General features: G+C 37.7%; 1 pseudogene; it reads left to right on the top strand.

Moving 5' to 3' along the window:
* Window positions 1–19,369: 19,369 nt before the first annotated feature.
* Window positions 19,370–21,460, top strand: LOC129476063 (nucleolar and coiled-body phosphoprotein 1-like; annotated as a pseudogene).
* Window positions 21,461–23,573: the final 2,113 nt, after the last annotated feature.

The raw sequence follows: 23,573 nt of genomic DNA, 5'->3' as shown, positions 1-23,573 counted from the left end.
TAAGTGGTAAAATTAAGTAGTTCAGGTTGATATGAGAGCATATCATGAGGCCGTGTGATGTAGTCTGAGGACTGAGGTAAAGAGCTTAATAAACGTGAGACCAGAAAAACAAATAAGAATTAATTAGGTAAAGGGTTATTGTGGGATAAGGATTTATAATTCTAGGCAGAAAGAATAATACAGGCAAAGAAATGCCCAGACTATGAAGAAGTGTGCCATTAAACCTGAATGTAATAAGCTCTGCATCTTCAGATGATCATGTGCTCTTATAGTTAGGGCTACAATCCATTTGGGGTGAATTTTTTTTTTAGATAGATTGACTAAGGCATCTAAACTTATCCTCTTTTATACGTTTTTGATAAAAATACATCTTAATTTATTATCTTTGCCATTTTATATGAAGAGTTCACTATTGTTAATTATATTTAATTGTTGTGCTATAGATCTCTAGAACTTTTTTCTTCATATACGTAACTTTACATCCACTGGACAATTCACCATTTCCTCCTCCCTCCTAGCCCCTGGCAACTACAATTGTACTTTCTATTTCTATTTACGTCTCATAAAAGTGAAATCATACAGTATTTATCATTTTGTGATGAATTTATTTGACTTAGCATAAGTCCTATTTTTCCTTCTAGCAGATTTATGGTTTTAGATATTACATTTATGCCTTTAATTTGTTTGTTTTGAGTGAGTTAATTTTGCATATGGAGTAGAATAAGGGTCTAACTTTATTCTTTTGCATGTGAATATCCAATTTTTACACCACCATTTGTTGAAGAGAATGTTTATTTCCATTGTGTTGTCTTGGCATCCTTCTTAAAGATGGTTTGACCAGTTGCAAGAAGGCTTATTTCTCAGCTCTCTAGTATTTAATTGGCCTACACATCTGCCTTTTTGCCAGTACTACGTTTTTTGATTACTGTAGCTGTATAATATGTTTTGAATCAGGCAGTTTGAGACCTCCAACTCTGTTATCCTTTCACTGTCAATACATGCATGTCCTTAGCTCAAAAGTGTGTCTTTTGTAAACAGCATATAGCTGATCCTGTTTTTAATCTATTTTGCTAATTTATGCCTTTTCATTGAGGAGTTTAGTCCATTTATATTTAAAATAATTACTTCAAAAGAAAGGCTTTCTGTTGACTTTTTTTTCTTATGTCTTATGTAACTTTTTGTTTCTCATTTTCTCCCCGCTGCCTCTTATTGTGTTAAGTTGATTATTTGTAGAAACATGCTTTGATTCCTTTCTCATTTCCTTTTATGTATATTCTATATATTTTTCTTTTTTGTTAGCATCAGTATTACAAATTACATACAAAAAATAATCCAATTTATTTGAAAATGAAACCAAATTAGCTTCACTTGCATAGAAAAACTCTACTTCATTACTACTTTTACTCCTTCTCCTTTGTATTATTAATGTCATGAATTATATCTTTACTTATTGTGTACCCATCAACATAACTTCTAGGTATTTTTATGCTTTTGTCTTTCAAATTTTCTAATAGAGTAAAAAGTGGAATTACCAAAATTACAATAATGCTGATTTTTCTGCAAACAATCAGTTTGCAAACCCTAGGAGAGGGAGCTGCTTCTAAAATGCCCAATTTTCAACAAAAGATTACAAGAAATACAAAGAAACAGGTAAACGTGGTATATTCAAAAAAATTAATAAATTCCCAGGAACTGACTGTGCTCCTAAAAAAAGCTTAGCCTTACTAGACAAGACCTCTAAAACACAATCTTAAATATGCTCACATAACTAAAGAGGCATACAGACAGAAAACTAAGGAAAATTTTACTAGAATAACATATGAACAAAATGAGAATATCAACAAAGGCATGGAAATAATAATAATGCACAAGTAAAAATTCCAGAGAAGAAAAATATAACGCTCTATACATTCACTAGAGTAGATTAACAGCAGACTTGACCAGGCAGCAGAAAGAATCAGCAAACCCGAAGACATTATTTGCAATTATCTGTTGAGAGGAACAAAGACAAAAAAAAAAAAAAGAGAAGAGTAAACAGAGCCCAGTGTACTTATAGAACCCCATCAAGTTGAGCAAAATACAAATTACAAGAGTCCTTTATAGAAACAATTTAATTTTTTTATAGATTTTCTATTAAAAATGAGAGAAAAGAGAGTAGAGGGAAGAAAGAAGAGAAAAAACAGCAAGCAGTTTATTTGAAAAATTCATGGGTGAAAACCTCCCAAATTTAAGAAAAGAACTGAAGATACAAATCTAATAAGTTCAGCAAATAAAGTAGGATAAACTTGAAAAAGAGCCACACTGAGATATATTAAAATCAAACAGTTGAAAGTCAAAGACAAAGAGAGCATCTTGAAACAAGAAGAGAAAAGCAAGTCATCACATACAATGATCCTCAATAAAATTATCAGCAGATTAGTGGCAAAAACCTTGCAGGCCAGAAGCCTGAGGATGATATATTTATTGTGCTGAAAACAAAACAAAGCAGAAATACCTGTCAACTGAGAATTCTATATCTATCAAAACTATTGTTAAAATGAGTGAGAAATTAATACATTTCTTATAATTAAAAGTTAACAGAGTTCATATACTAGACCCACCATACAAGAAATGCCGAAGAATTTCTTCAAGTTGAGACTGAGATGCTAGTCAGAAAATTAAACTTATGTAAAATATAGTTTCCTGCTAAAACTTAATACATTGACAAATATAAATGCTCTCTTTGCCTTTGACTTTCAACTGTTTGATTTTAATATATCTCAGTGTGGCTCCTTTTCGAGTTTATCCTACTTTATTTGCTGAACTTATTAGATTTGTATCTCCAGTTCTTTTCTTCAATTTGAGAGGTTTTCACCCATAAATTTTTCAAATAAACTGCTGCTTTCTCTCTTCTTTCTTCCCTCTACTCTCTTTTCTCTCATTTTTAATAGAAAATCTGTAAAAAATTAAATTGTTTCTATAAAGGACTCTTGTAATTTGTATTTTGCTCAACTTGATGGGGTTCTATAAGTACACTGGGCTTTGTCTACTCTTCTTCTTTTTTTTTTTTTTTTGTCTTTGTTCCTCTGAACAGATAATTGCAAATAATGTCTTCAGGTTTGCTGATTCTTTCTGCTGCCTGGTCAAGTCTGCTGTTAATCTTCTCTAGTGAATGTATAGAGAGTTACATTTTTCTTCTCTGGAATTTTTATTTATGCATTATTATTATTTCTATGTCTTCGTTGATGTTCTCATTTTGTTTGTATGTTACTCTTTTAAAAATTTCCTTAGTTTTCTGTCTGTATGCTTCCTTAGCTATGTGAGCATATTTAAGATTGTGTTTTAGAGGTCTTGTTTAGTAAGTCTAAGCTTTTTTTAGGAGGACAGTCAGTTCCTGGGAATTTATTAATTTTTTTTGAATAGGCCATGTTTATCTGTTTCTTTGTATTTCTTGTAATCTTTTGTTGAAAATTGGGCATTTTAAAAGCAGCTCCATCTCCTGGGGTTTGCAAACTGACTATCTGCAGAAAAATACCTTCAGTAATTACCCAGTGTGAATGCTTATGTTTTCTTAAGGCTTCTTCTGTGCATGTGTTTTCTCTGGACCTGTATGTTTCCTCAATTTTTCATACATATGTCTGTTTGAAATGTCTTAATTTTCCAAACAGTCTCACCCCTGCTTCTTTTTAGAGGCTTCAAATGTTTTATTGTATTCTTCTGCCTATAATCCTTTTGTTCCTATGTGCCTTCCTATCTGCATTTCCCTGTTTCTCATGCTCTATACTGCATTCTGTAATCTCCAACCTGATATTCAAATATGTCTTCATTCCCATCTGAGGTCAGAATGTTTTAAACAAGTTCTACTTTTACTTTTATTCTGAGAGATGAACTGGGTATTGAGCCACTTCCTCCAAATTATACTGTAACAAATTGAAAAGGAAATAGGACAAGGGAAGAAAAACACTATGAAATTTTCTACCCTTTTGAGTGGTCCCCCCACCCCGCCCCACCTTGGTTGGGTGTTTGCTGTTTGGTTGCTGCAGATTCTTTACTTGTTCCTAGAGCTCCCGCAAGACCATTTTCAGCATTCTGTAGTTTACTTAGTGTTTCTATGGGGAAATAGCATCTAGAGCTTCTTAGTACATTGTCTTATTGATAGCTGTTTTCTTAGGTATTTACTGCCCTGGATCCATGCCTGGATTTTTTTACATACAAAGCTCTTCATAACCCTTTCACCCCCAGGTTTTCCTCCCAAGCTTTCAGCATGTTTATTGCTTTCAACAACTCTAAGTTTTGCCTTATTCTGCAAGGTCCACATTGTCTTTTTAAGAAATACCTCTTCTTAGCTGCTTTGCTTTTCTGAGAAAGTTGTGAAAAAAGCAAACAAAAGCAAGTAATTTGGATCATTCCTTCAGGGAACCCATAAATTAGTTAGAACAGACAAACTCCATTTTTAGGGGAAGCTTTACCTTGCTCCCTCAGAAACCTGTATTAACATGGGAGCACAGGTTGTCATTCTCAGAATTGCTCTTCTCTTTGAAAGAAGAATAGCGAGGTTGAAATAAAACATCACAAAACTCTGATATTTAAGTCTCCGTTTTTCTTGACTCAGCATTTGCTTGGGAAAGTTGATTTTAACAATTTTATTTATTTACTTGTTTTTAATTTGTGTGTCAGTGTGTAAGTGGGGACAGGATCTTGGATGCCTCTACAATATCATCTTCAATTATATCACTGCCATGTTTATTTTTAATAGAAATCAATCTATTTTATTAGAACCACTCACATAAAATATTTTATGTCTTCTAAAAATAATTTCAATTTTAAACTTAAGGTTTTACATGCTTTATTAAAGAAAAACTTCTTTTTAACCCAAAATGGGAGAAACTATTTTTTTCTAAACTTCATAATGTATAGAAAATGTAGGTTTCTATGTTACTCACAATGATTCTACTTTATTTGTTCTTCTTACCAAGGCAGTGGTTTCCTCTTTTTTATTAATTACCTTCAAGTTATTAATTTGAAGTTGGTATCTATCAGATTAAACTATTAGTAAGATTAATATGCCCTAATGGTGTGTTCTATGTACCCAGATTAAGTTACCTAATTCAAGTTTATTATCTGTTTAGCTCTATCTCTTTATTATTTAGTATTGAATGTTTGCACAGCTGATATGAAACAGTGGAAAAAAAGCAGAGTTGAGATGAGAGAATATAAAATAAAAAAGTTGTTTTGGGTCTTCCTTAAAAATACCTTCTAGCTTTATTTGAATATATAAAACACCAAACTCATAAATTATTTACCTTTTTAATATTTTTAATTACATTAAATAACAATTATTTTTATACAAAAATAGGATTTAAAAAATTCCTCTTCCTCAGAAATGAGTCACACTCATCGCAATTACTGAGAATCTACCTATTTCTGCATAGTGAAAAGAGATAGGATCTTTATTTATTTATTTATTTATTTATTTATTTTTTTGAGACAAGGTCTCATTCTGTTGCCCAGGCTGGAGCGCAGTGGCGCCATCTCGGCTCACTGCAACCTCTGCCTTCTGGGTTCAAGCGATTCTCCCACCTCAGCCTCTCCCTAGTAGCTGGGACTACAAGCATGTCCCACCATACCTGGCTAATTTTTGTATTTTTTGGTAGAGATGGTGTTTCAACCATGTTGGCCAGGCTGGTCCCCAACTCCTGAGGTCAAGCAATCCGCCTGCCTCGGCCTCCCAAAGTGCTGGGATTACAGGCAAGAGCCACCACGCCCAGCCGATAGACTCATTTTTCAATCTTGTTTGCAGTGTTACAGATAGCTGAAATTATGCAAAAGGAAAGTATCACCATAGGCAGCTGTCTCTTTTAGCAAAAGTATATCTTATTAGAAAATATATACTATAAAGTACAACTTCAACTCTCATTAGGCTCTCAATAAATGTTTCTAGAGTAAATAAACATTTAATTTTTTAAAAAGGAAAGAATTGTTAAAAGCCACATTGATATGGGTTATTAGAATGTCCATATACACAAGAACACATGTCTAACACATATGTGACCTAGATTCCTGATTTATCACTTGAAACTGTTTATTCAGGACAAAATTTCTGACTGCCATTTGAGGCTCAGTGCTTCTATTGGGAATAGGCCTGAGTTGAGTTGGGAGAGTAGAAAATTAAAAAGTTGTTTTAGGTCTTCCTAAAAAACACCTTTCTTTTTGCATAATTTCAGCACTTGTAGACTGACTTAACAAGTGCTGGACCTCAAACCGTTCATTCTTATTATACTGAATTACTCTGTTGCCTTTTACATTTGCAGTTGTAACATTCTTTTGTGTATTTGTTTATTTATACTCTACCTTCTGCTGAGAATGCATCCAAACATCTTGCAAAGGCGCATATAATATAGCTGTGCTTCTGTGGAGGCTTGGTTCCAAGAATAGGTGTTCCAAAAGACAAATAGTGGAAGCTTTCCATCTCTTAAGGTCTGGGTCCAGAAACTGACGCAGCAGCATCCCATCGAATTCTATTGTTTGGGCCATCTTCATTTGCCACGCTAAACTTTTAAGTAGAAGAGAAGACTGATCTGGATTGATATACCCTCACCCTCCTCCTCCATCATCTCAGCAAAACCGAGGGGCTACAGTTGGCTGCTTTACAATGATGGGCCCTTCCTCCAGCCTTGGACCACAGAAACCCATTGGACTTTATGTTGTCACATTTTAAAATTCCTTCCCTTTGAGTTCCTTGTATTTCTTTACAGAATCTATCTCCTGCTCACCTAAAATTGACGGTCTCAGTCTCACTTAATAAGATTAAATTGTAAAAATAAGATGTTATAGCTGTAGGGAGAGAGGGTGATATGAAATGCAATACGCCGTGTTTCTCCTAGGGAGTTGCTGGGCCTTGTCAGCCACAAGCTGATTATGAATTTTAAATAGGCTTCTAAATGAGGACATTCCCCATTACACGTTTACAGGTACATGTTCTTTTATGTTTTTTTTTCCAGTTTTATTGAGGTATAAATCACAGATTGCGTATTTTGTCTATCCAAGACGTAGAGCATAATTACTTGATTCACACATGTATTATACACTGATGACCATAATTAATTTAATTAACATTTTCATTGCTACACATAATTACTATAGTGTATGGAAGGGTGGTTAAGGAATACTTAAGGACTACTCTCAGTATTACTAACTGTAGTTGCCGTTGTGCGTATTAGATCCCTACACTTACTCATCTTAAAACTAAAAGTTTGAACCCTTTCACTAACATCTTCCCATTTCCTCTAATCCCCAGTTCCCGGCCACCACTATTTTGTACTCTGCTTCTGTGAGCTCACCTGTTAAAGATTCTACATATGATTAATATCATAGACTAGTTGTCTTTCTGTGTCTTATTTGTTTTACTTAACGTAATTTTTTTTCAGGATTATCTACATTATTACAAATGGCAGGATTTTATTTTTAATGGCTAAATAATATTCGTGTGTGTGTGTATTCTTTATTCATTTGTGGACATTTCGTTTATTTCCATATCTTAGTTATTATGAATAATAATGCTTCAATAAACATGGCAGTGAAGATTCTCTTGGGAATACTGATTTTAGTTTTTTTGAATATGTACCCAGAAGAGGCACTGCTGGATTAAATAGTGATTCTATTTTTAATTTTTCGAGGAACCTTCCTATAGTTTTCCACGAATTTATTTTCCTAGTATACAGAGTTTCATTTCCTTCACATCCTTGCCAACATTTATCTTTTGTCTTACTGATAGTAGCCATTCTAACTGGAGTTAGGTGATATCTCACTGGGGTTTTGACTTGCATTTTCTGATGATTAATGAGGTTTAGCAATTTTTCACATACATGTGTGTCTTCTATGCAAAATGGTTATTCAGATCCTTGGCCCATTTTAAAAAATTGGGTTATGTGTTTTCTTGCTATTGAGTTGCATGTGTTCTTTACGTATTTTGGATATTAACTAATTATCAGATATATCATTTGCAAATATTTTTTTACCGTGCCATAGATTGTCTCTTCACTCTATTAATTCTTTGACGCTGTTCAGAAGCTTTTTAGCTTGTCGTAATCCCATTTCTGTATTTTTTGCTTTTGCTGCCTGTGCTTTTGAGGTTATATCCAAAAGTCATTGCCCAGAACAATGTCATGGAACTTTTTCCCTGTGTTTTCTTCTAGGAATTTTATGACTTCAGGTTTTACATTTAAGTCTTTAATCCATTTCAAGTAAATGTTCATCTATGGTGTAACATATATCCAATTTTATCATTCTGTATGTGGTTACCCAGTTTTCCCAACACAATTTGTTAAGGGGACTGTCCTTTTTCCATCGTATATTTATCAAAGATTAGTTGACTTATATGTGTGGCTTATGTCTGGCCCTCTACTCTCTTCCATTGGTCTATGTGTCTGTTTTTATCATTGGAGAATACTGTTTTTATTAGTATCGCTTTGCAGTATAATTTAAAATTCAAGCAGTATGATGCCTCCAGCTTTGTTTTTTTGTTGTTGAAGAATAAATGGGCTATTGGGATCTTTTGTGGTTCTATATGAATTTTAAGATTTTTTCCCTATTTCTATGAAAAATGCCATTGCAATTTTGAAAGAAATTGCATTGAATTTGTAGATTGTTTTGAGTATTATGAACATTTTAACAATATTAATTTTCTAATTCATCACCATTCAATTTACAAATACAATTTAATCAAAAGCAAAAATGGACAGTTTTAGTGGATTTTCAAGTACAAAAACTATTAAAATCTCATCTATTGACTGGAGGCAAAGAAAGCGTGTTAAAATTCTTGTATTATAACCATGAATTTCAGGAGATTAGAAAAATGTTCAGTAGTTTCTGCTTTAATATAGAGAATGTCTATTAACGTTTTTTGTTCTTAAGAAAAAAATTTTACATATGTAAGACAGAAGTTTATTTACTAAAAGTCTACTATGAGATATTACAATAAGCTTAAAAAGCAATTGTTCAATGTACAATAAAGTTGATTTTTGAAATCCTAGGTTTACAAGACCCAGAAAATCAAAAGAGGCAGGAGCTTCTGTAATAAGACGTGAAAGATCAAGCTGATTTGGATATTGGATGTAGGGCCCAGGAGCTTCAGGCAGTGACTGCTATGGGAAGTCTGCCTTTGTCTAGAAGGGAGGCAAATGGGCTCATTGTACCAAGGCTATAATCATTACCATTTTTTTTCTAAAATCCTGAAAATTTTCTTATAAAAACCGGGTTCTTAAAATTTACTTAGTGGGGAAAAAAAGAATCTTGGGAGGGACTAAGAACTAATGATTTTGTCTCTAAAAATAAATCCCACTTTTGAATGTGGCAGCCTGGGAGGAGACAGATCTGCTCACACATGCTGGGAGCAACAGGCTTGAGCAACAGGATCACAAGCCCGCCCCTTCCCCATTCGGCCCCAGCCACAGGGTTTTCTGTCACAATTCTGGGAACCCTCCCAAGTCAGAGTCGCGCATGGTGGGCACACTGAAGCCATCATTTCACATCAGACCCAAAGGCATATCAGTTCTCTCTGTGGCGCTCAGAAAGATGACATAATGCATTTGCTGAGGGCTCACATGTCTGTCGAAAAATGATCCATCGGGGTAAAAACTAGGACAATAAAATTCTACTGAATGGTTCTGCATCTCCGGGTACCTAGGGATTAAAGGAAATACTGGAAATGAAATGGGAAAAATAACAGTCAAATAAAGAGAACCAAACAAATAATCGTCTTTTTCTGTCACAGGCTCTTCATGCTGGGAATTCTCAATAATGGTCAAGCTGAATTTCAAATATGAACTGTCAAGCCAACATGGGGTGTCTGTGATTTAGGCCACTGGTATATTCAAAGCATGGCCTGTAGACCAGCAGCATCAGCATCATGTGGGAGCATATTAGAGATGCAGATTCTTGGGTCCCATCCCAGACCTACTGAATCAGAACCTGTGGGAGTGGGGTCCAGCAGTCTGTGTTTTACCAGCTCTCCAGATGATTCTTAAGCACTCCATAGTTTGAGAAGCCCCACTTCAGACTGTGGATAAAAGAAAAATAATAACATAGAAAGACATTTGGTTTACTAAGGCTTAACTCTAAAAACTACATACTAAAATGAAGCATATTTCATGTGTCATTTAGGCATTTAGATAATAGCCCAGAGTTTGATAGGAGTTGAATAAACGGTAATCAATGAAATTTGACAGATTAACAGATCAGTTACTAAAATATGTGTCCCCGAGTTACTGATGGCATAGTCTAGATTTTAGAAAATGCTGCTGAACAAGTGAATCAGTTTATATTTTTAGGTTCTAGTTCCTGAAATGGATAGGCGTTCATTAAGAGCTGCTAAATGCCAGCGTGTCCACCCAGTCGTATGCTAGGAGAATTTACCATTCCTATTTTGAAATGTAGGTTTTATTATTCAGGTTTGGTGTGGTCAATAGATTAGGAGACAGTTGCCATTCGGAGGATAGGTACTCACAATTGCCAACAGGAGGGACATGCAACTTCATGTAGGGCCACATGAAGGAAACACCAGAGTAGGTCAGGGTATGGAGAAAAGAGAGAGAAAGCACGGATTTATCGTCTTTATTGTTGTTTCTGTGGCAAAGAGCGGGAAAGGCAGGATAAGAAAGCTAAGCAGGCTTAGAATTGGATAGTTTGAATAATTTTGGCAAACTCTGGGCTACAGGGTTGATCCCTAGTTGTCCAGAACCTAGACCTGGGCAGGGGAATAGTGTCACAGACTGCAGGAAACTGATAAAAGGAGGTGGATAGGATATGGTCTTGTGACTGATGAGTTTACTTATAAAAAAATTCTTGCAAGCAAATTGTTTGCTGTCTTTGGGAATTAGGTAACTCTCGAGGAGGCATTTCTTTCCCTAGTCCAAAAAGGCCCCGAGATGCCAAAGCATCACAAAATACAGAAAAAAAAATTAAAACATGATTAATATAATCCCCTACTCTGTTTGTGGAACAACTATAATGTATTCTACTGTGGAAGTTAATAAATATATCAACAACTCTACATGTTCCAAACTCTATCTCTCTAGTTTTGAAAAATGTGAGCATGCAAGATTCAGCCTTGCATCCCCAAGGCCTAATACCATGAGATGCATAGTGACTGCTTGATAATTGTCTGATGACATTTCTCAGGAAATTCTTTCTTCAGTTTCCAATTTTTAAAATTTTGTTTAACAATTACTTATTGAGCACCTAATATATACCATATTAACTGAGCATTTCATGGCCCCTTAAGTGTGGCCATATTTTATGTCAACTTCCCAGACATAATATACAAGCAAAACACAAGCAGCAAATCTAAATTATCAAATATTGTTGCACTCACATTGCTGATTTAAAAATTGAGATTTAGGGCTGGGCATGGTGGCTCACACCTGTAATCCCAGCACTTCGGGAGGCCGAGGCGAGTGGATCACATGGTCAGGAGATCGAGACCATCGTGGCTTGGTGAAACCCTGTCTCTACTAAAAATACAAAAAATTAGCCAGGCGTGGTAGCACGCACCTGTAGTCCCAGCTACTCGGGAGGCTGAGGCAGGGGAATCGCTTGAACCCACGAGGTGGAGGTTGCAGTGAGCCGAGATTGCACCACTGCACTCCAGCCCGGGTGACAGAGTGAGATTCTGCCTCCAAAAAAACAAACAAAAAAATCTGAGGTTTAGATAAGGAAGAATTAATAATTATGTTTGGCTACTTTTTTGGAAGGGAATGGGGGGGGTCTCATTGTATTGCTGAGGCTGACTTTGAACTCCTGGGCTCAAATGATCCTCCTATCTCAGCTTCCAAAGTAGCTGGGACTACAGGTGTACACCATCACGCCCAGCTACTTTTAACTTCTAACCTAACTTAATTTTTCCTGGCTCTTCTGCTACATGTTTATTTTACATGAGTTGGTGTCTAATTAGAAATTTATTGTCCTGTGATTAGAAATACAATTCTGGGAGTAATGGTGCTGACTGTCTTGGAATTGCTGTCCAGACACAAAATCAAATCTGCCTGCTTAAGAACAAACCTAGGAAAAGAACTGATTCCCATATTCCACACCTATAGCAGCAGACAGGTGATCACTCCCATATGTAATTCAAGCAATGGAAAACGTGGTGAGGAGTCCAATAATTCAATGGGGAGATAGAGAATTAATTAAAACACATCCTTTATTGTTCAGGATTTGGGTAATAATGGGCCAATGCACTGCGATCAATGCTCTTCTGTAATATTTTGCACCTTCCTTTCTAGTGGAGCCATCTAATTAGAGAAGCCACTTAATTCTGTGTTTCACCTGAAGCTTTGGGTGTCAATAAATGCTTTGCTATCCCATGTAATAATAAGTGCCATAATTATTATTATTTACTTCCTAGATTCCGGGTATACACAGACCAGTACATTTACGGCCTACTCTACATAGTGCTTTTGTATTAGTTTTACGTTTGTTACTGATGGCAAGTCAATCTTTATTTAAAACAAAAAATATGAAGAAAGACATGCGAGGAGTATCATTAATGACCATTTTGAAGAATTCATTTACAGAGAAGAAGTTCAAAAGTCTCATTTAATTACAAAGATCAAAGTAGGTCAATTTTGCAGGCCAAGTCATGCCAGCAAGCCTCCTGCTCAAACGAAACATAATTTCAAAATTCAAAATTTGTATTTCAAGAGTACCAGCTAAGATGGCTTTTTATTCTTTTTAAAAGCTTAATATTTGGAGGTTGGTCCAAAATGGCTTACTAGAAGCAGCTAGTGTGTAGCCATCTCATGAAGAGGAAACATAATGGTGAGTAAATACTAGCTCTTCAAGGGAATCGTCTGAGACCATGTCAGGATTTACCAAGGAAGCAAGGCACCCACGGAGAACAGAAAGGACTGAAGCTGGGCAGCCACCCACCCAGGACTAGCACGCACCCATGAGAAACTCCCTACCATGGGGAAAAGGTGAGTGAGGGAGAGTGCCTGGGAGATTCACACTTCCAACAGGGACCTTTGCAGCCCTGGGCATGGCAGAATCCCCCTAACTCCAGCCCCGGGCCTCTAGACCAACACAGAGAGCTTCTGGGAGTCTTTGCAGAGGTGCTGCTCAAGCCGACATGGAGCCCCACAGGTCCTGGATCCCTGAGCAGCTCAGTTCAGTGCAATAATCCTGCTAGAGGCTGCAGCCATCGTGTCGTCAGAAGGCTGTGCTCCTCCTCCACGGGCAAAGTTCCCATCAGGGCTTCCAGCACAGCAACTCTGCCCCAGCCTGAACTCTTCACACAGGCACAGCTCTGCCCTTCTCTTGGAACTACTCAGGTCGTAAACCATGTGACTCACCCCACCCACCCTCACCGCTCTAAGCCAGGCAAGCCTCAGCTTGGGCTTCCGGTGCAGGGACCTTGCCCCCACCTGAACACCGTGGTGGATCGTGGCTCTGCTTTCATCAGGGGAAAACTCCTAGTGGTAACAGAATATGCTTAGTACCTTTGCATGCCTGCAGCTGTGAAGTTCAGCATTATTTGGGTGGGAGGGAAGTGCAAGTGTGCCCTGTGCCCAACAGCTTCCAGTCTCTATTGCCCCAGCTGAGGGGTCCTGCCCTCTCCAGTGAAAGGCTCACAGCACAGCTCTCTTGTCCCCACTGAACAGTTCACCTATGGCCCAGAGCCCTTATGAAAACCCAACTCTGACACGCCTGTAATATTCCCTCAGGCTCTCGTCACTGAAGCATTCCACCTACCCTGCCTAAGAGTTTGCCTGGTGACCTAGGGACCAGCCCACTCCATCACAGCCAGCACCTGAATTCTGGGCTACCCTGACTCTGGTCCTGACCCTTAGGAGTCACACATGCTGTCCAGTAGGCCATCTCGGGGCTTGGGAGCTGGGGAACTACCTACCCTGTTCCAACTTTTCTGGCACCTGACCACTTCCCCCAGGGCCTAAGCTCAGGCCGATCCAACCAGCTGACAACACCATGACCAACACCCACTCACGTGGGCCCCAAAGTGGCATCACCACAACAAATACGTACATGCACAAGCCTAAAAGTGGTGTCTCCTGTTTACAGGAAGCAGCAGTACTGCCACGTCAGAGAACAGGTGAGCCTTAAAGCTGTCTGTGTTAGGTTGAGTGACAAGGTTATGACCTGAAACTGCTCCCATGGAGAGTTGCAAAACAAGTGTTCCGCCATGGCTCTCAACCACATTGCAGTCTGGAGATAGAGTGTGCATCTGAACTAGGAGTCATGAGCCCTGAAACAGGGGTGTGATAAGGAAACAAATCACATTTCTGCTTATTTAGGAGAAAGAGCCAGTACAGCCCCCTCACCTCCCTGCAGAGACCTCAACACACTTCACCAGGGGCTCCTCCCAGCCACCCCTATCACTACTGGTGCCTGCACTCATCATTGGGATATTCGTGGGCAAGCCAGGGCCTCCAGATCTGCTCAGTGGTGTCCCACCAACCCTGCAGAAGAGGACCAGACAGCCCACTGCAGAGACCTTGCATGATTTCTGAAAATTATGTATGTAATGATTATTTTTGCTCCTTTATTAATAAGTTGTTTTCTGCCTGTAGCTTTTTTGAAATTTTCTGTTTATATGATTTAATTTGAATATAATACAGGTAGGCTTAAAGGTTTTGGTCTTTGATTGGCGTTTTCTGAGCTTACTTGATCTGTTTGTTATTTAGATTTGATATACTTGTTATTAATTTTGGGAAAGTCATTCTGGCTTCAAATATATGCATTTTTTCCGTTTCTTCATCTCTTTCTTCTCTCTCAATCTTTCCACTATTCATATGTTACAATTTTTAAATTTTCCTACAGTTTTTAGATACTCCATTCTATTTTTTTCGTATTTTTTTTTCCTTTTTGTTGTTTAGGGTGAGAAATTTCTGTTGAGTTCTTCAAGCTTAGTAATTCTTTTTGTTGTTGTTGTCTCATCTGTTGCTGAGTCTATCAAATGCATTTTTATTTCTGTTATTTACTGTTTAAAAATTTCTGTTTTCTTTTCAATTATAGAGTTTTCACTTTTCTGCTAAGTTACAATTTGTTTCTGCACATTTTCAAACATTTTTCATTACAGCCTTTATTGTATTATAGTCATTTAAAATTTTTAGTATACTAATTCCAACATTGCTATCATTATATGAGTCCAACTGTGAGGCTTGTCTTCCAAGCTGTGTTTCTTTCTCTCTTGGCGTGCCTTGTAACTTTGTGTTGCAAACCAGATGTGGTGTACTATGTAAAGGGAGCTGAAGTAAATAGACCTTAAAAGTGAAGCCTTATGTTATATCTGACTAGAGGTTAAGCTGTATTTAGTGTTTCCTCTTGTCAGAGGTGTGAACAAAAAGTGACTGAGGCAGGTTTATTTAACCAAGATTGAGAGTGCGCATGGGAAATAAATCAAGTCGTAGGAGCATTTTTGACCCATACTTTTCCTAAAAGGGATATTGGCCACTTCTGTTTTTAAAGAGGAAAAGGCATGCAGGAGCAGAAAAAAGGAGATGAAGGGTGGGCAGTGAGACAGATAGTTGCATTCTTATGAGACTCTGCTTAGCCTCAGTAAGTCTACACTTCATATGTAAAAAGAGGAGTAGAGGAAAAGGTCAATTATGCATTATCTCTTGCTCAGTAAATCTGCATTTTACATAAGATAAACAAGTGAAAAGAGGAAATAGAGAAAATGAGATTATGATACAGGGTTGTAAAATTACAGATATCTGGGAACAAAAGGAAATCACCATAGGTGACTCAGTTTCTAAGCTTTTAACTTTCCCTTTGGCTAAGTGAGTTTGCGGTCCTGAGATTCTATTATCTTTCATATTTCCCCCTATTCTTCAAAATCCTTGCAAGAAAACATCACTTAAAAAGTGAGTCTCTGGTTATTGTTTCATTAATTCCCTTGTTGTTGATGATTTATTACTTGAAAGTTAGTTCCCACATATTTAGGAAGGCTCATTACTAAGAAGTTGTAAAGTCTTGTGTCCAATAGAGAAAAATGGTGACAAAAAAAGAAAGAAAAAGAAGGGAAAAAACAAGGCCAAATTATATTATAGCAACAAACAGAAAGTACTCCTGGAAACTGATTCAGGCTATACCACCACCTTCTCAATCCAAGCAGTTATTTAGGCAATCATTATTTTAACTCTTTTAGTTGTACATTGACTCTGTTGTATGTCTGGAGCAGTCTACACATTAGTTTCTTTTAGTCTTAGAAGCATTTTCAAATTTCAGCAGCAACCTTATAGATTTTTCTGGACTGTAGTTTTAATCAGGTGTTTAAAAGAATTTTTTGAGGAATCCATACATCAGTAGGCAGGCATAAAAGTGTTGGATATCTCTATCTATCTATCTATCTATCTATCTATCTATCTATCTATCTAGCCAGCGGGGTAGCTAGCTATAATTTTACAATATTTTTTTCTCTCTAGGTCCCCCATTTCTACAAAAGACAAATCATAGTGGGACAAATTTATTTGAAAACAAGTTTAAGAAGATTCATACTTGACCAATGATTTGCATAAAGTGCTACAGGAATAATTACTGGCCATATACGCTCTTTTAACTTGGCTTTGCTGGAAATTTTTTAAATAATGAATTTCAGTTTAGACTTGTTAAATGCCTCCTCAGCTTAGCCAAGCCAGTGATTTTTCTGTACCTGCAGATGTCCACGAACTGGGGACATTTCTCCCATCTCAAGGTACCAAAATTACCTGGGTTTCTTGACTCTGTCAAAAAGTGACATTTTTACTTATAACAGGTCAAAAACTTGTAAAGGAATCACATAGAAAAGATACCAGGCCAGTCTTTCTAAGGATATTTTACTGTCTCTCTCTCAAGTCAACCTCCACCCCTCAAAGCAGTCTGGTCATATCTGAAAACATGCCATTCCAGACAAAACCTTGGTAAAGTAACCAATGTCTTCAACTATGTCCTGTTAACAAAAGAAAACAGATTTTTTTTTTTTTTTGAGACAGAGTCTCCCTCTGTCACCCAGGCTGGAGTGCAGTGGCATGATCTTGGCTCACTGCAACCTCTGCCTCCCAGGTTCAAGCAATTCTCCTGCCTCAGTCTCCTGAGTAGCTGGGATTACAGGTGCATGCCACCACACCCGGCTAATTTTTGTATTTTTAGTAGAGATAGGGTTTCACCATGTTGGTCAGGCTGGTCTCGAACTCCTGACCTCATGATCTGCCAAAGTGCTGGGATTTCCAGGTGTGAGCCACCGCGCCCAGCCAGGAAAACAAATTCTTATTGAACATATGCAAATAACTATATTGTTGTAAAATAAGAAAACTTGCAAATAGTTTCCCAATTCTGGAGAAATCAGGTACAAAGAAATATGCTTTAACTTTTGCTCACAAGAATATATATATACTTTTTCAATTTGTGGTCAGCTATAAATAGCTTAACAGGAAAAGTTTTCTTAACTCTGGAAAGAAACACCAAAAGAATCGGCAATGTTTCAAACCAAAAAGTTATTTAAAAACTTTCTGGTATTTACTAGTTTAGACCCATGCAATTAACTCCTGTGTTACATGATATTGGGCCAGCAGGCCTCATGAACACATCAGCTCTCCATTGAGAGTCCTGGAAGTTTTCTCTCTAGTCGAGACACACAAACCCTTTAACATTATCAGAAACCTGCATTCACGAGCATCAGAGTGCTTTTCATGAACTTTCCTAAAGAAGCTTTTGGACTGTAGCAGACCACAAACTGATTTTTTTTTAGAAAAATCAAAGTAAAACAATTGTGTGTGCATGACAAAAATATTAGAACAGCTGTTGTTGAAGACACAATTTTAACAAGGAAATTTGGTTATTGCTATGGAATACAGCAATTACAATAATAGTCATAATTATTACTGATAACATTAAGACATCAGAATTAGAGAAATCTCATACAATTTGGAACACATTAATAGCACATTTATATAAACTATAACTCAAAGAAAGTTAAACATCATTTCATATTTGATAAAGCGTCCTGTATAATTTTAATACACCACATAAGCCAAATATGTCTCTCGTGAATTTTAGGGATCCTGACATCCAAAGCTAAAGGCTGAATGTAGAGTATGATTTTGCAAAGTTTGTCAAATATCAAAGATTTAAAACACCTGATGTCACAAAATAGGATCATAGGTCACTGTAAAGTAACTCATTTAGCCATTTAGCCAAAATGATAATTCAAAGATTTTCAAAAGCAAAAACCTTTACTCTTTAATGGAGAGGAGACTCCAATTTCCAAACCATAAGACATGATAAAAACAGCTTGATGCCAGTTTAATCTGTCTCTCTCTCTCCCCTCTTTCTCTGCAGTTTACTCAAAAGGTAAAAAGAAATATTTCACTATCTTTTAATACTACATGAAAATCTTTTTCAAGAGAGAAAACTAAATTTTACCTTTGCATTAGTGTATTATTAATGCTGAAGTTAATTTTAATAAAATTTTATAGACAAATATATCTAATCTCAATCAGTGTGATCATAAGGTAAGATTTCCATAAGCCTTTTATAAGTTTTTATTTTTTTTTATTGAAGAACAGATCAATTTTACAGGAAAACCTTGTTATTCTGACACAGGGGCACAGACTGGCGCTGTGTAAGTGTGATTTTGACGTTAATGTTCAGTTTATAGGAAAACTAAATAATCCCCTTTAAACTGTAGCCAACTCGATGACACACAGAACTCCTTTCACAAGATCAATTTTTCATAAACCTTCTACAAATTGCTTAAACCTTCAGTTTTGTTCTACCACTTTACTTTAGGACAAAATTTACTTTCTTTTCCAACTTTCTGCATCTGTTTAATTTTAGCCATTATGTCTTATTAGTTTAATTTACAATTCTTAAACTCTCTAAACTAGGCAAAATTGCTTTCTCTCTAAGAGAAACCACATTCGTGTGCCTTTTTAGAACACTTTTACAAAAATCCCAAAACGCATTGTACGTTTTGTGTGCACAATGCATATAGAATTTTCACTATATCTAGTAGTTTTAATTACATGTATTAATGACAATGTCAACTCTTAGTGGCCTTTATTTTTAGTGAAAAACTTAAGAGGTAAACAATTTTAGTTATGTATTAGATGCAGAGACCAAGGCAAACAATGCTTGAAGCTAAGTCTTGTCATGGCCCCCAAAGGCTGAAATCTAAAGACATAAGTTTATAGACAAGTTAAGCAAGTAGAAACATAGACAGAAGCATGTCTTGTAGTTTGTAAGATTTTTATTTGCTAGTCTTCAAATAGTTTGTCTCCCACACTTTAGACTGTCAATCTCTTGATTACCCGCTGCGTTGCCCTAAGTAATTGTTAAGTAGGCAACTTAAAAATAGCACCAATAGACAACGGTAGTCACATGTATTGCCCAGAGGATGGCAGACGCTGGCTTGTGTGGTTCCCACAGACCTGTATCCCCTTGTGCTCGACTTCCTGTGTGATAGCCAATATATTCGCCCAACCCATAGGAGCTACACAGCAGGATGCCAATGCTTCTTCCCTCTTGGATGTCTATAGCTTCTGTCTCAAGTCTGCTAAGGCCCCAAAGCAAAAGTTCCAGGCAAATAAATGGATCAGTGACTACGAAAGCTAAGAAGAAGACTTCATCCAGTGACAGTAGTGAGGACAGCAGCAAGGAGGAGGAAGAAGCTCAAGGGCCTCCAGGTAAGAAGGCTGTGAGCAAGTTTGTCTCAGCCTCCTGGAAAGGCTATCGCCAAAGCATCAGAGGGCAGCAGCAGTGAAGCATCCAGTGATGATGAGGAGGACGACAAAAAGAAAAAGTCTGTCCAGAAGGGAGTTAAGCCCCAAGCCAAGACAGCCAAAGCTCCTCTTAAGAAGGCTAAGAGCTCTGATTCTGATTCTGATTCTGACTCAAGCTCTGAGGATGAGGCACCAAAGAAACAGAAACCAAAGACAACATTTGTAGCAGCTAAAGCTGGGGCTAAAGTCCCAGCCACACCAGGTACTCCAGCTCAAGCAGCACCTAAAGTAGCCAACGGCAAAGCAGCCAGCTGCAACAGCAGCAGCAGCAGCAGCAGTGGTGACTCAAAGGAAGAGATGGCAGCAGCCATCCCCAAGAAGACTGCATCTTAAAAGCAAGTTGTGGTCAAGGTCCCAGTGAAAGCAGCTGCCACCCCTACCCAAAAATTCCAGCAGTGAGGACTCTGGTGGGGAGGAAGAGTAGTAGGAAAAAAAAAAAATACAAAAACAAAAACCCAGGTCCGTAAAGTTCAGTGCCCCCCTCCCGCTCCTCTATCAAAGAAGTCCTTGTGAACCCAGCCTCCCAAGAAAGCTGTGGAGAAGAAACAGCCTTCCGAAAGCATTGAAGACAGCAGCGATGAGTCTGACTGAAGTTTGGAGGAAGAGGATGAACTCTTGCTAAGTCAGTCATCTCTAAAGCAAATACTAAACAACCTCCAGCAAAGAAAGCAGCAGAGAGCTCGCTCTTCAGACATCTCATATTCCAACAGTTCCGAGGATGATGAAGCTCCTTCCAAGCTAGCCAGTACCAGCAAGAATTCCTCAAATAAGCCAGCTGCCACTACCAAGTCACCTGCAGCGGAGCCAGCTGCAACTCTCAAGCAACCTGCAAGCAGTGGCCAGAAGCCTCTGACGAGAAAGGCTGACAGCAGCTCCAGTGAGAAAGAGAGCAGTTCCAGTGAGGAGGAGAAGACAAAAGATGACTGTGGTCCCCCTTAAGCCCAAGATAACTGACAAAGCAGCTCCATATCTGCCTGCCAAGCAGGCTCCTGAGGGTGGTAAGGACAGCAGCTCTCATTCAGACAGCTCCAGCAGTGAGGAGGAGGAGGAGGAGGAGGAAGAGAAGACATCTAAATCCCCAGTTAAGAAGTTGCAGAAGGCAGCAGGAGGGACAGCCCCTTCCAAGCCAGCCTCCACAAAGAAAGGAAAGGTCGAGAGCAGCAGCAGTTCTTCCTCTGATGACTCCAGTGAGGAAGAGGAAGCGAAGCCCAAGGGCAAGGACTCTCCAAGACCACAAGTCCCCAAGGCCAATGGCACCTCTGCACTGACTGCCCAGAATGGAAAAGCAGCTAAGAACAGTGAGGAGGAGGAAGAGGAGGAAGAAGAAAAGAAAAAGGCAGCAGTGGTAGTTTCCAAGCTGGGTTCAGGAAAGAAGTGGAAGCAGCTGAGACTGCCAAAGAGGCAGAGACTCCTCCAGCCGAGAAAATAAAGCTTCAGACCCCTAACACATTTCCAAAAAGGAAGAAAGAAGAAAAAAGGGCATGATCCACATTCTTAAGGGTCAGGGAGGAGGAAATTGAGGTGGCAGACAACTCCATTGATGCCAACTGAGGCGCAGCCGGAGACTGGGGGAACGAGCCAATGAGGTTTTGAGGTTCACCAAAGGCAAATCTTTCTGGCATGAGAAAACCAAGAAGAAGCAGGGCATCTCCTGGGGAGGCTCAATCTCTGTCCAGGTCAATTCTATTAATTTTGACAGTGAGTGACTTGGGATATCTTTGCTGAAGCAGGGGTGAAGATCTGAGACCACTCACTTTCTCCAGTGGACCAGGGAGCCCTCATCTCTATAGGCAAGGGTCTTGATGAGGACAGAAGTTGAGAGTAGGTCCTAAGACTTTGAAATGTAACGTCCTCTGTGGTCCTTTTCTGTATTCCTAGTTTTATACAGACTTGTTTTTGAGTGTTGAGTATCAGGGATAAAATGAGGGGAATTTTATTTTTAAAGAAAATTTATTTTCATTGTCTCCTTCTTCCTGTTCTGTGGAAGTCTTCATACTGAGAAATTGGAATATTTTATATTAAATCATTTCCTTTTGATTTTTGTTGTGATTTTCAAAGGTGGATTCCCACAGACATAAAGGGTCACATGTATGACCTTTTATAATTGGAAGAAAATTCTGCCTTTGTGAGTGCACAAGTCCACATTTCATCTCTCCTTCCCTCAAAACCCTAGTGGGGGGCATTAAAGAAGGTTAATGTACACGTAATGTATGTTATACATGCACTATGTATTTTATCCTCCTTCACTGGGTCTGAGACTGAAGTTTTTAGCGAGCATGGACCTAACCTACTTTTTGGGATAAAATTCACTGTTTTGTTCCAGGCAAAATTCTGGTGTGGTGTGAATGCCATGGGTCAGTCTGAATATATTTTCTTCTGTAATTTTATCACTATTAAATAATGTTTGCAATACGTGCTTTGTTTTTTAATGTGAAGGCAAGCTTTTCTACTGTTGAAACACAGAGTTTGATGACTTGACCCTTACTAGTATTGAATACTAAGTTGAGGACTGCATCTTCTTATTTTCACATTATACAGAGCAAAATAACACAAAACTCAAGAAAGCTTTATTCCTGGGATGCAGGGCTTGTTCTACATATGCAAATCAATAAATGTGATTCACTCCATAAACAGAATTAAAAACAAAAAATCATTATCTTATTAGATACAGCAAAAGCTTTCAATTAAATCCAGTAACCTTTCATGATAAAAATGTTCAACAAACTAGGCATAGAAGTAACGTACCTCGAAATAATAACAGCCATGTATGACAAACCCAAAACCCACATCATACTGAATGGGCAAAAGCTGGAAGCATTTTACTTGAGGACTAGAACAAGGCAAGGATACAAACTCTCATCATTCCTATTCAGCATAGTTGTGGAAGCCCTAGCCAGAGCAATCAGGCAAGAGAAAGAAATATTAGGTTGGTGCAAAAGTAATAGTGGAGTTCACCATTACTTTTAATGGCAAAACCAATTACTTTTGCACCAACCTAATAAGAGGCATTCAAATAGGAAGAGAGGAAGTCAAATTATCTCTCTTCACTGATAATATAATTCTATTTCTAGAGACCCTAAAGACACCACCAAAAGGTGCCTAGAGTTGATAAATAACTTCAGTAGTTTCAGGATATAAAATCAATGTACAAAATTCAGTAACATTTCTATTCACAAATAACATTCACACTGAAAGTCAAATTTATAATGCAATTCTATTTATAACAGCCAAAAAATATAGAATACCTAGAAATGCATATGACCAAGAAGGTGAAAGATCTCTACAGGGGCAGCTACAAAACACTGCTGAAAATATTCAAGGATGACACAAGCAAATGGAAAATCATTTTATGTTCATGGATTGGAACAATCAATATCATTGCAATTGCCCAAGGCAATCTACAGATTCAGTGCTATTCCTATCAAGATACCAATGTCATTTTTCATAGAGCTGGAAAAAATCCGATTCTTAAATGTATATGAAACTAAAAAAAAAAAAAAGCCTGAATAGATAATTGCAAGGAAAAAGACCAAAGCCAGAAACATCACAATACCCCACTTCAAACTATATTACAAGACTACAGTAACAGTAACAGCATGATATTGGTACAAAAATAGACATATAGGCCAATAGAACAAAATAGAGAACCAAGAAATAAAGGCACACACCTACAACTATCTGATCTTAGACAAAGTTGACAATAACAAGCAATGTAGAAAGCATTCCCTATTCAATAAATGCTACTGAGATAGCTGGCTAGCCATATGTAGAATAATGAAACTGCACCCCTGCTTTACGCAATATACAAAAATTATTTCA

This window comes from Symphalangus syndactylus, chromosome X (genome assembly GCF_028878055.3).
Source record: "Symphalangus syndactylus isolate Jambi chromosome X, NHGRI_mSymSyn1-v2.1_pri, whole genome shotgun sequence".
Classification (NCBI taxonomy): domain Eukaryota; kingdom Metazoa; phylum Chordata; class Mammalia; order Primates; family Hylobatidae; genus Symphalangus; species Symphalangus syndactylus.
This window is presented reverse-complemented; position numbering and strand designations above follow the sequence as displayed.